Source organism: Scyliorhinus canicula, chromosome 13 (assembly GCF_902713615.1).
Source record: "Scyliorhinus canicula chromosome 13, sScyCan1.1, whole genome shotgun sequence".
Lineage (NCBI taxonomy): Eukaryota > Metazoa > Chordata > Chondrichthyes > Carcharhiniformes > Scyliorhinidae > Scyliorhinus > Scyliorhinus canicula.
The window spans coordinates 150,366,396-150,380,298 of NC_052158.1; the positions used below are offsets into that span (position 1 = coordinate 150,366,396).

The window sequence follows — 13,903 nt, forward strand, 5'->3', positions numbered from 1 at the left end:
GATATGAACAGGAAAAGACAGGGTAGGTTAAGATAAATTATTTCCTCTGGTTGGAGTTTCTAAAACCAGGGGATATAGTCTAAAAATTAGGGCCAGACCATTCAGGAGAGATGTTCAGAAACACAACAAAGGGTGGTTGACGTTTGGAACTCTCTCCCACAAACAGCAGTTGAAGCTAAATCATTTGAGGTAGATAGATTTTTGTTGAGCAAAGGTATTAAGGGATCTGGGCCAAAGGCAGGTATATAGAATTAGGCCACAGATCAGCCATGATCTCATTAAATGGCGGGTCAGGCTCGAGGGGCTGAATGGCCTACTCCTGTTCCTGTGTTAGTGATCAGATAATCATTTTTTTTGGCATGTTGGTTAAGGAATAAATATTGACCAGCACATTTCTTTAATTCGTTCATGGGACGTGGGTGATGCAGGCTGTGCCAGCATTGATTGCCTATCCCTAATTGCCCTTGAGGGGGCAGATAAGAGTCAACCACATTGATGTGGGTCTCGAGTTACATGGAGGCCAGACCAGGTAAGGATGGCAGATTTCCTTCTCTGAAGGACATTAGTGAACCAGACGGGTTTTTGTGGGTTTCATGGTCATCACGGAATTAATTTTTTATTCCAGATTTTTATTGAATTCAAATTTCACTATCTGCAGTTCCAGGATTTGAACCTGGGACCGCAGAGTACTCTGGATCACTGGATTACTATTCCAGTGACAATACCACTATGCCGCCGCCTCCTGTTTAGCACAGGGCTAAATCGCTGGTTTTGAAAGCAGACCAAGGCAGGCCAGCAGCATGGTTCAATTCCCGTACCAGCCTCCCCAAACAGGTGCCGGAATGTGGCGACTAGGGACTTTTCACAGTAACTTCAGTTGAAGCCTACTTGTGACAATTAGTGATTTTCATTTCATTCATTCCCCAACATGAGGGGTAACTCTCCTGTTCTTCAAAACAATGTCGTGGAATCTTTTATATCCATCTTGAGAGGCTAGACGGGGCCTCACTTTAATGTCTCATTGTGCTCAGTATCTTTTTTCGAACAAGCAAGAAACTCAGTCTCATTTGGTTCCGTATTTTGTACATCTGTTTCTCGCCAGCACCGCGCCTGCAAGTTACTAAACAAAAAGTGTTGCACCTCTTCAGAAACCATAATCGGTGTCAACATCTGTGTGTCCCCAGTGGGGTCGGGATAACAATGATCAGTTGCTTCATAAATACAACCATTTCATTTCATTCAGCAACGTTGACTTGACGAGACATGTATGGGGTGGCAGAAATGCCACCCTTCTCTGGGTTTGGTTTCCCTGGGCATGCGTGAGCTGGAATGAGCTGCCAGAAAGGGCAGTGGAAGCACATTTAATCGGAGCTTTCAAAAGGGAATTGGAGAAATATTGATGACCCTTGGGTTACATCACCACCAGTCAGCTCCCTCTCTCTCTGGGACGGTGACGACTTTCAAATATAATTTCCTTTGAAAATGATTGTTGAATCTGCTTCTACTGCTTTCAGGCAATGCATTGCACACCAGAACTACTCACTGCTCAATCTAAATTCTCCTCCTGCCCCTCTAATTCTTTTGCCAAATACCTTAATTCCCTGTCCTCGGATTACCCATGCTCCATTGGTGGAGATAAAGGACGGAGGAGTAAAAAGAGGTAGGGTAGAGGGAGAGGATGGGGAGAGGCAGAATGACAAAGTAGGGGGCAAAGAGGAGAGGGGGTGAGACAAGCGGGAGAGAGCAGGGAAAGGGAATGGAGAGGTTGAAGGGCGAGGGGGAGGGGGAGGCACGGTGATGGGGAGTTGGAGGAAAAGGTGATGCAACAGGGAGGCAAAGGCACAGGGATGGGGAGAGGGAGGGAAAGGCTGCGGGGGGAGCACGAGTGAAAGGGGGGAGAGAGGTGGGATTTGTTGGGGAGAGCAGCAGTACCGGGGATGGGACGAGTATCAAGGATCTTGGGATCAAAAAGAAAATGCTGGAAAACCTCAGCAGGTCTAGCAGCATTTGCAGGGTGAGAAAAGGGCTCATGTTTCGAGTCCAGGTGACCCTTTGTCAAAGCTCAAAGGAAGCTGTCAAAGGATTTTGGGATAGCACCCTCATAATGGTTTAATAACCTCATTGCGGGACAAATGGCAAATGAGGAGAGAAATAGCTTTTTAAAAATGTTACAAACATAACGTGCAGCACGTAGCATAGTGGTTAGCACAATTGCTTCACAGTTCCAGGGTCCCTGGTTCAATTCCCGGCTTGGGTCACTGTCTGTGCGGAGTCTGCACGTTCTCCCCGTGTGTGCGTGGGTTTCCTCCGGGTGCTCCGGAGATGTGCAGGTTAGGTGGATTGGCCATGCTAAATTGCCCTTAGTGTCCAAAATTGCCCTTAGTGTCCAAAATTGCCCTTAGTGCTGGGTGGGGTTGCTGGATTATGGGGATAGGGTGGATGTGTTGACCTTGGGTAGGGTGCTCTTTCCAAGAGCCGGTGCAGACCCGATGGGCCGAATGGCCTCCTTCTGCACTGTAAATTCTATGATAACATTTATTGGTCAATACAGTAGAAACTTTTTTCTACACTTACAAAGACCAAACAAGGGATTTCAAATAAATAGAATAAAGGTGTTGTGTACTTGGAGAACATTGTATTCATACCTTTGACAACTCAATCTCCAAATCAAGTTCTCCCTCTGGTAGTTCACGCTGAAACTGCAATGGAAAGTACTGAGCCTTTTAGAATGTTTAGTCCACTCAAGTGAGAATTGTGCACATACATTCAAGAATGAAGTCCTTACCATTCAGATAATTCTTTCCTGAACAGTCCACTATTTACAAAATTAGCATGTTAAAGGGTCCTTTGATTACAATTCATCCTTTTCAGTCTCTTCTGGAGGGGATCCACCTGCACTTCTATACAGCTTACTAACAATTGGCTGAACAATCTCTTCAAGTTCCTTCTTCTTAGCTTTGAAGTCTTCTATTTCTGAATCTTGGTGCTCTTCAAGCCATTCATTCTTTTCCTCCACAGCTTTCTCTATACTTTCCTTGTCTTCTGTTGACAGTTTGCCACCAAGTTTCTCTTTATAACCAATCTGGTTCTTCAGAGAATAAGCATAGCTTTCAAGGTCATTTCTGGCATCGATACATTCTTTCAGTTATTGATCCTCTTCAGCAAATTTCTCTGCATCATTCACCATCCTGTCAATTTCTTCTGGGGTCAAGCGGTTCTGGTCATTTGTAACGGTGATCTTATTTTTATTTCCAGTACCTTTGTCTTCAGCTGTGACATGCAGGATTCCATTTATATCTATTTCAAATGTTACTTCAATCTGCGGAACACCACGAGGTGCTGGAGGAATACCAGTTAGGTTAAAGCCACCAAGAAGATGGTTATCTTTGGTCATTGGACGCTCACCTTCCCACACCTTGATGGTCACAGTAGGTTGATTGTCAGAAGCAGTTGAGAATATTTGAGACTTCTTGGCTGGGACCACAGTCTTACGTGGGATTATCTTGGTCATGACTCCACCAACAGTTTCAATTACAAGAGTCAGAGGGCAAACATCCAGGAGAACATCTTCCTCTCCTGATAGGATACCAGCCTGTACTACTGCACCATATGCTACAGCTTCATCAGGGTTGATTCCACGAGATGGCTCCTTGCCATTGAAGAACTCCTTCACCAGTTGCCGAATTTTAGGAATATGAGTGGAGCCACCCACAAGGACAATTTCATCAATTTCCGTTTTTTATTAGATCTGCATCCTCCATCACCGTCTGTTCAGGTTTCATGGTTGATCTGAAGAGATCCATATTCAGTTCTTCAAACTGTGCACGTGTCAAAGTCTCAGAGAAATCCTCGCCCTCAAAGAAAGATTCAATTTCAATTCTAGCCTGATGTTGGGTAGACAACCCACGTTTGGCTTTTTCAACTTCACAGCGAAGTTTCTGCATGGCTCGGTTATCCTTACGAACATCTTTTCCTGAGCCCTACAACCAGAGGGCTTCTCAATCCAGCGAATACACTGTACGGCGGCCTCAGGCAAGGCAAGGGGAGGTGGGGTCTGCCTCCTAATCAATACCTCCTGGTGCCTAAATGTAGCAACACTGGCGGGTTTCTGCTCCCCGGACCTAGAATACCTCACGCTAAAATACCGCCCTTACTACCTTCCGCGGGAGTTCAGCTCCCTTATCCTGACGGAAGTTTACATCCCACCCCATGCAAACGTGAAAAATCGCACTGGATGAAATATTCACCACCGCAAATAGCCTTGAAACGAAACATGCCGAGGCCTTGTTCATTGTGTGTAGATGCCAGCTTTGGACTGGGGTGGGCACAGGAAGAAGTCTTACAACACCAGGTTAAAGTCCAACAGGTTTGTTTCAAACACGAGCTTTCGGAGCACTGCTCCTTCCTCAGGTGAATGTTCACCTGAGGAAGGAGCAGTGCTCCGAAAGCTCGTGTTTGAAACAAACCTGTTGGACTTTAACCTGGTGTTGTAAGACTTCTTACCTTGTTCATTGTAGCTGGAGACTTCAATCAGGCCAAGCTCAAGAGCATATTACCAAGTTACCACCAACACGTCACCTGTTCCACCAGAGGCCCAAACATCCTGGACCACTGCTGTCATAATATACACACAAGTATATGATGGTGCACAGACAGGCATTGATTGACACATAGGATGACCAATGAACACACGGAACACAGCAGCCAATCACCAGACAGGACACGACCACTGTAAAGCCAGAGGGCACTAGTTTTCCCGCTCTCTCGGGATCCAGCCTCTGAGACAGTCAGAGCTCATGAGCAATAACTAGAACATCCACCATGTGGTAGTCAGTTAGTCTGGTCAGGTTAGCCTCAGGTCTCCAGTCAAGTCAGCATAGTGTCAACCCACAGTTAAAGTATGTTTAATAGTTCAGAGTTCAATAAAATAGAGTTGCATTTCTTCAAGTGTTGGAAGCCTGTCTCTCTCACTGCTACGGTAAACGCAGTCCTCGCAGACCCAGCTTACCCAACACATCAACTGCTACACAAATATCAAACACGCCTGCCGCTCTATCGCCCGCCCACACTTTGGCAAATTTGGCCACAAGGCTGTGCTCCTGCTCCCGGCTTATAAGCAAAAACTGAAGCGGGAGAATCCGTCAAAGGAAGTTGTGCATTGTTGGTCTGAGGAATTGGATGATCTCCTATGATCTCTTAGAGTCTCTTAGAGTCAGTGGACTGGTCATTATTTTAAAACTCTGCGACCAGCCTGAACGAGTGCGCCACTACAGTAACTGACTTCATTAGTAAGTGTGTAGAAGACTGTGTGCCAAAAAAGCAAACCGGAAACCCTGGATGAACAGGGATATCCACTGCTTGCTGAAGTCAGGTCTGAGGCGTTCAAGTCAGGCGACCCTGATGTCTACAAGAAAGCCAGATATGATCTAAAGAAATCCATCAAAGATGCTAAAAGACAGTACCGGACCAAGCTCGAGTCCCAGGCTAGCCACACAGATCCCCGCTGTCTATGGCAAGGTCTGCAAGACATAACGGGCTAACAAGATGAAGGCATGTAAAATCGACAACTTCAACGCACCCCTCCCTGATGAGCACAACGCATTCTATGCCCGCTTTGAGCAAGAGGTCAGCGAGAGCGAGCCCTCCACCCCAGAAGCCGCGGATGAACTTGTATCTGAGATCACCACTGCAGATGTCAGAGCAGCCTTCTCGAAGGTCAATCCACGGAAAGCCACTGGCCCGGATGGGTACCCGGACGAGGACTCTTGCGCGGATCAACTGGCGGGGGTATTCGCAGACATCTTCAACCTCTCTTTACAACAATCTGAGGTCCCTATCTGCTTCAAGAAGATGCCCATCATCCCTGTACCAAAAAACGTCAAGCAGCATGCCTTAATGACTATCATCCAGTGGCTCTGGCACCCATCATTATGAAGTCCTTCGAAAGCTTAGTCTTGGCACAAATCAACTCCAGCCTCCCGGATTGCCTTTATCCACAACAGTTCGCCTACTGCTGCAATAGGTCCACAGCAGACGCCATCTCCATGGCCCTGCACTCTACCCTGGAACACCTATATATCGACTACAGCTCAGCCTTCAACACCATCATTCCTATGAAACTCATCTCCAAACTCCATGGCATTGGCCTCGGCTCCTCCCTCTGCAACTGGATCCTGAACTTTCCAACCTACAGGCCACAATCCGTAAAGATAGGCAACAACACCTCCTCCACGATCATCCTGAACACTGGTGCTCCACAAGGCTGTGTCCTCAGCCCCCTACTATACTCCTTATACACCTATGACTGTGTGGCCAAATTCCCCTCCAACTCGATTTTCAAATTTGCTGATGACACCACTGTAGTGGGTCAGATTTCAAACAATGATGAGACAGAGTACAGGAATGAGATAGAGAATCTGGTGAACTGGTGCGACGACCAGCGCCGGCCCTAGGGTTGCTGGCGCCCGGGCAAGCTGAACTTCGGCGCCCTTGGGGGGGGGGGGGCGATGGGGCGGGGCCGGGGCGTGGGGGGCGGACCCGAGGGGGGGGGCGGACCCGAGGGGGGGGGCGGACCCGGGGGGGCGGACCCGAGGGGGGGGGGGCGGACCCGAGGGGGGGGGCAGACCCGGGGGTCGGACCCGAGGGGGGGGCGGACCGAGGGGGGGGCGGGGGGGCGGACCTGGGGGGCCGCCCTGGGGGGCCGCCCTGGGGGAGGGCGGCCACCGCGGGGGAGGGCGGCCACCGCGCATGCGCTGGTTGGCACCGGCCCAACTGCGCATGCGCGGGACCCGAGTCTCTGGCGCCCCCTAGCACATGGCGCCCCGGGCGACTGCCCGAGTTGCCGGTGCCTTGAGCCGGCCCTGGCGACGACAATAATCTGTCCCTCAATGTCAACAAAACAAAGGAGATTGTCATCCACTTCAGGCAGCATAGTGGAGTACATGCCCTTGTCTACATCAATGGGAACAAAGAAAGGGTTGAGAGCTTCAAGTTTTTAGGTGTACAGATCACCAACAGCCTGTCCTGGTCCCCCCATGCTGACACTATATTTAAGAAAGCCCACCAACGACTCTACTTTCTCAGAAGACAAAGGAAATTTGGCATGTCAGCTACGACCCTCACCAACTTCTACAGATGCACCATAGAAAGCATTCTTTCTGGTTGTATCACAGTTGGTATGGAGCCTGCTCTGCCCAAGACCGCAGGAAACTACAAAAGGTTGTGAATGTAGCCCAGTCCATCACACAAACCAGCCTCCCATCCATTGACTCTGTCTATAATTCCCGTTGCCTCAGAAAGGCGGCCAGCATAATTAAGGACCCCACGCATCCCGGACATACTCCCTTCCACTTTCTTCCGTTAGGAAAAAGATACCAAAGTTTGAGGTCACGTACCAACCGACTCAAGAACAGCTTCTTCCCTACTGCCATCAGACTTTTGAATGGACCTTCCTCGTATTAAGTTGATCTTGTCTCTACACCTTACTATAACTGTAACATTATATTCTGCAGTCTCTCCTTCCTTCCCTATGTACGGTATGCGTGTCTGTCTAGCATGCAAGAAACAATACTTTTCACTGTATACTAATACATGTGACAATTGTGGTGATGTCCATCACTGTAAATACACATGGGGTTACTGTAAATACATGTAGACTAGCTAGACACTAGAGGGAGCACCAGAGACATGATACACAGACACTCAACCAATAGAACAGTTAGATAGGACATGACCAATGGGCATTCATGATACATACAGAGGTGACACGACCACAGGAGGGCATTACACCAACCCATATATAAAGGACACAGCACACATGATCTGCCTCTTTCCAGTGGAGACAGTCAGTGAGTACAGACACAGGGTTGATTCAGTATCATACCCACCACGTGGATTGTTGCAGGCTGGTTAGTCAGTCTGGGTAGCTATAATAGGATTAGCAGTCGTGTCGAACCCGAGTAATAGAAGTGTAAATAGTTTAATAAACGTGTTGAAGTTATCTCCACGTTTGAACCTTCCTTTGTCAAGTGCACCACAAGGAAGCCGCTTATGCCACACTTAGAGCATAACAAGACAACAATAATAAATCAAATCAAAATCAAATCCTGTTTTCTTTTTGTACAACTTGATGAAGTGCTCCATCACACGCTGGTCAAAATCTTCACCACCCAGGTAAGTTTCTCCATTCGTAGCAACTACTTCAAAGATACCATTGTCAATAGTAAGCAGTGACACGTCAAAGATGCCGCCACCAAGGTCAAACACCAGAATGTTCTTTTCACCCTCACGCCTGACCAATCCATAGGCAATTGCAGCAGCAGTTGGCTCATTGATAATTCTCATAACATTCAAGCCAGCAATTGTACCAGCATCTTTTGTAGCTTGACGCTGAGCATCACTGAAGTAAGCTGGCACCATCACTACAGCATGGGTAACCTTTTTGCCGAGGTATGCTACAGCAGTTACTTTCATCTTGGTCAACACCATAGCCGAAATCGCTTCAGGAGCAAAAGTCTTGACCTCACCAGAAACATGAGAAGAGGAATATCTTAATCATCCTGAACATCCCAGTAATTATTCACAGGAATGTTTTAAAAAGGTGCTTATGGTGTTAATTTGGAGCAGCAGGGTAGCATGGTGGTTAGCATAAATGGTTCACAGCTCCAGGGTCCCAGGTTCGGTTCCCGGCTGGGTCACTGTCTGTGCGGAGTCTGCACGTCCTCCCCGTGTGTGCGTGGGTTTCCTCCGGGTGCTCCGGTTTCCTCCCGCAGTCCAAAGATGTGCGGGTTAGGTGGATTGGCCATGCTAAATTGCCCGTAGTGTCCTAATAAGTAAGGTTAAAGGGGGTGTTGTTGGGTTACGGGTATAGGGTGGATACGTGGGTTTGAGTAGGGTGATCATTGCTCGGCACAACATCGAGGGCCGAAGGGCCTGTTCTGTACTGATCTATGTTCTATGTAATTTTATTAAATGCTTCATCACACAGTTCAGACTTGGTCCACAGTTCAGACTTCAAAATGTTCAGCAAACACAACGTTTCTCTTTCTAACTTTTACAATTTTTAATGTTAATAAGGAAAGGTGATGCTCAATTTAGAATAAATGTTACGGGGAATTTAAATGACTTGATGTGGAGGTTGATGCAAGTGATGTCTGCTGTGAACATCTGTGGGCATAGAGCTTGAGGAATAGTTTGCAGAGCAGGGATATTTACGGAGTTTGTTGGAAGCAGATGCATTAAAGGGGCAGGGTTACTAAATTAACCAGCCTCGTAGGAAAAAGGTCATTTTGCAACAAAGACGGCCACACGACACAAGCATGGGGTGGGGTGGGGGGGTCGATTTACTACTTAGTCATGCGGGTAATAAGTTGCACAGTGCTGGTAGAATGGGCGAAACCAACACAAAAGGTTGATGAATTTTAGACGTGACTGGGATATTACCCCAAACCCAGAAACGCGGGCATTTTTTTTCCATCTTTCTTGCTGGTTTTGGACTCAATTAACGAGACTCAGGTCCCTTCCACAACACTCTTCACAGCCCCGAGGGGAAAATTACAAGATTCCCTCCAGTGTGCTGGTTCCGCAAGCCTCTTCAAATTGCGTTCACATTCTCAGGCCAGTTTCCACAGGGTTAGATACGGTTCCAGACAGGGGAGAGGGAACCCTGAGGATGGAGGTTGAGTTTTCACAAAATCACCAAAGTCTGGTCCCCACATACAGCCAGTCATTAGGAAAGCTATTGTGAGGGGAATTGAGTACACAAGTAGGGAGGTGAAGCTTCAGTTATACAGGGCATTGGTGAGACCACATCTGGAGTGTTGTGAAGAGTATTCCTTATTTAAGGAAGCGGTTCAGAGAAGGTTTACTAGACTAGGTTTACCAGGAATGGGTGGGTTGTCTGATGAGAAAGTTTGGAGAAGTTAGGTTTGTATCCACTGACTAGAGTTCAGAAGAGTAATAGGCAACTTGATCGAAACCATTACGACCCAGGCCGGGGTGGATGTGGACAGGATGTTCCCCTTGTGGAAGAATCTGGATCTAGGGGCCCGCAGTTTTAAAATCATTTAAGATGGAGATGAGGAGAAATTGCATTCCCGCGGTGGAGGTTCGCCATCGGTCGGACTGGAAGATCCCGCCAACAGGGATGGTTGGAAAATTCTGGCCTATGCCGCTAATCAAAATCGATCATTCACCTCAGGAGATAGGTGGTAGATATTACTGCCTCTGAAGGTATGACGCATTTCAATGGTTCCCCATTTGTTATAATGCCAGGCTGGGGAGACAGGTTGTCTGCTGGTCCCTGGTTTTGCTGATTCTGACGTGCCCTCATAATGAGATGTGTGAGGTTCCACAAGGATTGGGGGTTGAGCCTTCATCCTGTGTAACAGCTGATGGAAATTGCCAGAATCCATAACCAACCTGTCAATCATGAGACCTGCAGCAGCCATCTCTTGGTTCATCAAAGTCCATGCCTTAAATAAGCTAAAATGTGAAGTTTGATTTAAACAGTTCATGATCTCTGCCTTAGGGATATGAGAGCAGGATATAGAGCACAGGAGTGGCGATTCAGTCCATACCGGTGTTTGTACTCATCTGGTCTCCTCCAATCTTTCCTGATCTAAACATACAATTGTAACCATTTTGTCCCTTCCCCCTCATAGTCTGGTCTAGTTTCAACTTAACTGCCATTCACTTCAACCTGTGTTTGAGAGTTCCACGTCCGTGCCACTCCATCGGTAAAGAAGTTCTTCTGAATTCCCTAAAGGATTTCTTGATGATTATCTTTAATTGATGGCCTCTAGTTTACTTTACGAAGAAAACAATGCGTGTACACCAACAAAACTATCACTTAATTAAGCATAGCTTTCATTACCTCATTTTCGGCATCCTTTAAACCCTCAAAACCAGGGCAGCACGGTGGCGCAGTAGTTAGCAGGGCTACCTCACGATGCCGAGAGTTCGATCCCAGCTCTGGGTCATTGTCCGTGTGGCGTTTACACATTCTCTCCGTGTTTGCATGGGTTTCGCCCCCACAACCCAAACATGTGCAAGCTAGGTGGATTGGCGATGCCTAAATTGCCCCTTAATTGGAAAAAATGACTTGGGTACTCTAGATTTAAAAAAAAAAAAAAAAAATTTTTTTTTTAAACCCCCTCAAAACCCATATTAATAATGATCAGTTCTGGCGGTAAATCTATGGTCAGTTGTATAATAAATAACAGTAAATTACTGTGGATCTGAATCCTGAAACCAAAATAGAAAATGTTTTTCAAAGGATCATCCAGGCTCGAAACGTTAGCTCCCTTCTCTCTCCACGGATGTGATCAGACCTGCTGAGATTGTCCAGCATTTTCTGTTTTTATACAATAAATAAGTTGCTGGATAGTACAGAGCTTGAATGTTGATGAAAAGAGAGATGTACTGCTGAAGACTTCTGTCTGTCTCTCAACAGGGCAAACATAACCGAATGTCAGATGGTAACCAATTTTATTTTTCAATGTGTTTATTGAAATCTTTTCATATTAATCAAAACAACCCGAATGAATCAAACAGAGGTACACAAAAGAAGAGAAAAATAACAAAGGCAAACGCACACACCTACTTAACTTTGACACAAAAACTAACCTGAACCTCCTCGCAGCTGACTAGCTCCTTAAGTGGCTGGTTTAGCTCAGGGGGCTAGACACCTGGTTTGTGATGTCGAACAAAGCCAGCAGTGCGAGTTCAATTCCTGTACTAGCTGAGAATTCTGAATTCTCCCTCCGTGTACCCGAACAGGTGCTGGAATGTGGTGACTAGGGGCTTTTCACAGTAACTTCAGTGTCGTGTTAATGTAAGCCTACTTGTGACAATAAGAAGATTATTATTATTATTAAAAAAGGAAATGAATGGTTGCCACTTTAGATAGGACATCTCCACCGACCTTTGAACTTGACCTTTTCCAAATGCAGAGATGAAATGAGGTCACCCAGCCAAGCATAGGCACTGGGCAGAGTGGGAGGACCTCTACCAAAGCAGAATTTGCCTCCGGAAGTCCCTCTTCCGGCCACTGCAGCGCTGTGCCTCAATGGACTGGAGAGCTGTCGTCAATCACACTGCTGTGGATCTGGAGTCTCATGTAGGCCAGAGAAGGTAAGGTTGACCGGTTTCCTTCCCGAAAGAACATTACTGAACCAGTTGGGTTTTACGGCCATCGGCAATGGTTCCATAGTCATTATTAGACTTCTGGGCCGGGATTCTCCCCTACCCGGCGGGATGGAGTGGCGTGAACCACTCCGGCGTCGGGCCGCCCCAAAGGTGCAGATTTCTCCGCACCTTTAGGGGCCAAGCCCTAACCTTGAGGGGCTAGGCCCGCGCCGGAGTGGTTGGCGCCCCGCCAACCGGAGGGAAAGACCTTTGGCGCCACGCCAGCCGGGGCCGAGGGACTTCGCCGGCCAGCGGAATTCCGCACATGCGCCGGAGCGTCAGCGGCTGCTGACATCATCCCCGCGCATGCGCAGGGGAGGGGGTCACTTCCGCGTCCGCCATCATGAAGACTATGGCCAACGCGGAAGGAAAAGAGTGCCTCCACGGCACAGGCCCGCCCGCCGATCGGTGGGCCCCGATCGCGGGCCAGGCCACGGTGGGGGCACCCCCCGGGGCCAGATCGCCCCGCGCCCTCCCCAAGACCCCGGAGAATTGCCAGTTGGGGCCTGCCGACAGGCACTGTGCGATTCCCGCTCCCGCCGAATCTCTGGTGCCGGAGACTTCGGGAGACGGTGGGGACGGGATTCACGCCGGCCCCCGGTGATTCTCCGACCCGGCGGGGGGGGGGTCGGAGAACCCCGCCCCTGATTCCAGAATTTTGTTTATTGAATTCAAATTTCACTATCTGCAGTGGGAGGGATTCAAACCCAGGTTCCCAGAGCATTACCCTGGGTCTCTCGGTGACTCATCGAGCAATAATAACACAACAGCACTTCCTCGGGAAATGGCTGCAGGCCTGTTGGAGTGAACGGGGTAGGTGGGTTACCCGCCAACTCTCCACATGATGGACGCTGAACACTCACAATCTTAAAAACTCACCCAAGCCATTTGTGTTGCGGTTGTTGAAACATAGGGCTGAACAATTCGAGCAAGTTTTCAGTCCAGCTGCCAGACCCAAATAAAGGGGCCCCCTCGCCTCAGCATCAGTGAAGGCAGAACCCCCGGCCTGGTGGAATTTCACCGGCAACAGCCAAATCGCTTCGTCCTGGAGCAGAACACAGCAGACACAGCTCCGCTGCTGATGTCCCCAAGCTCTCTATCCATGGTCATCTGTTCACATGTGCCCGTTCTTAATAAATGAACCCACAACATGTTTACAGAATCCCTCCTGAGCAGTCGGTGCCTTTATATGGTTGTAACAGACAGGACAGGATAGCTGTCCACTCAGAATGCTGGCACTCCCACAACATCACTGTTGGAGGTGGCTCGCCACTGTTGAAGCTGCCGGGTGAATGAGAGGGCGCCTCCGTGGTAAAGTGCCTCGAAGCCAAGGCGGGTTTTTATGTAGGCGGGAAGCAGGCAGGTCGCAGCGATTGAAGGGGGTTGGGGGGAGGTTGTGGAGGCGGTGGGAGGGCGGAGTGGGTGGTGGTTGTGGAACTCCCATTGGCAACGCAGTAGCCTCTGGCACCACTTGGGTCCCCTCCATGGAGCCGCTACAATGGAGCCCCAACCCGTGCCCGTGTGAACATGCTGGGAGAGTGTCAGAGAGGTTACACGGCAGTCTTCCCACACTGCATGTCGGGAAAATTCTAGCACTGGCGGGAGTACGCCCTTAATTGGGCACCGAATGACCAGAATTGGCTGTCTGGTTGGCTCATGAGGCACCCCCACATGATCCACATCAACCCTCCCCCCCCCCCACCCCCCCCACACCCTC

The 13,903-nt window shown here is 48.6% G+C and overlaps 1 pseudogene; it reads right to left on the minus strand.

Moving 5' to 3' along the window:
- Positions 1-2,692: 2,692 nt before the first annotated feature.
- On the minus strand, positions 2,693-10,448 carry LOC119975660 (annotated as a pseudogene).
- Between the last annotated feature and the right edge of the window lie 3,455 nt (positions 10,449-13,903).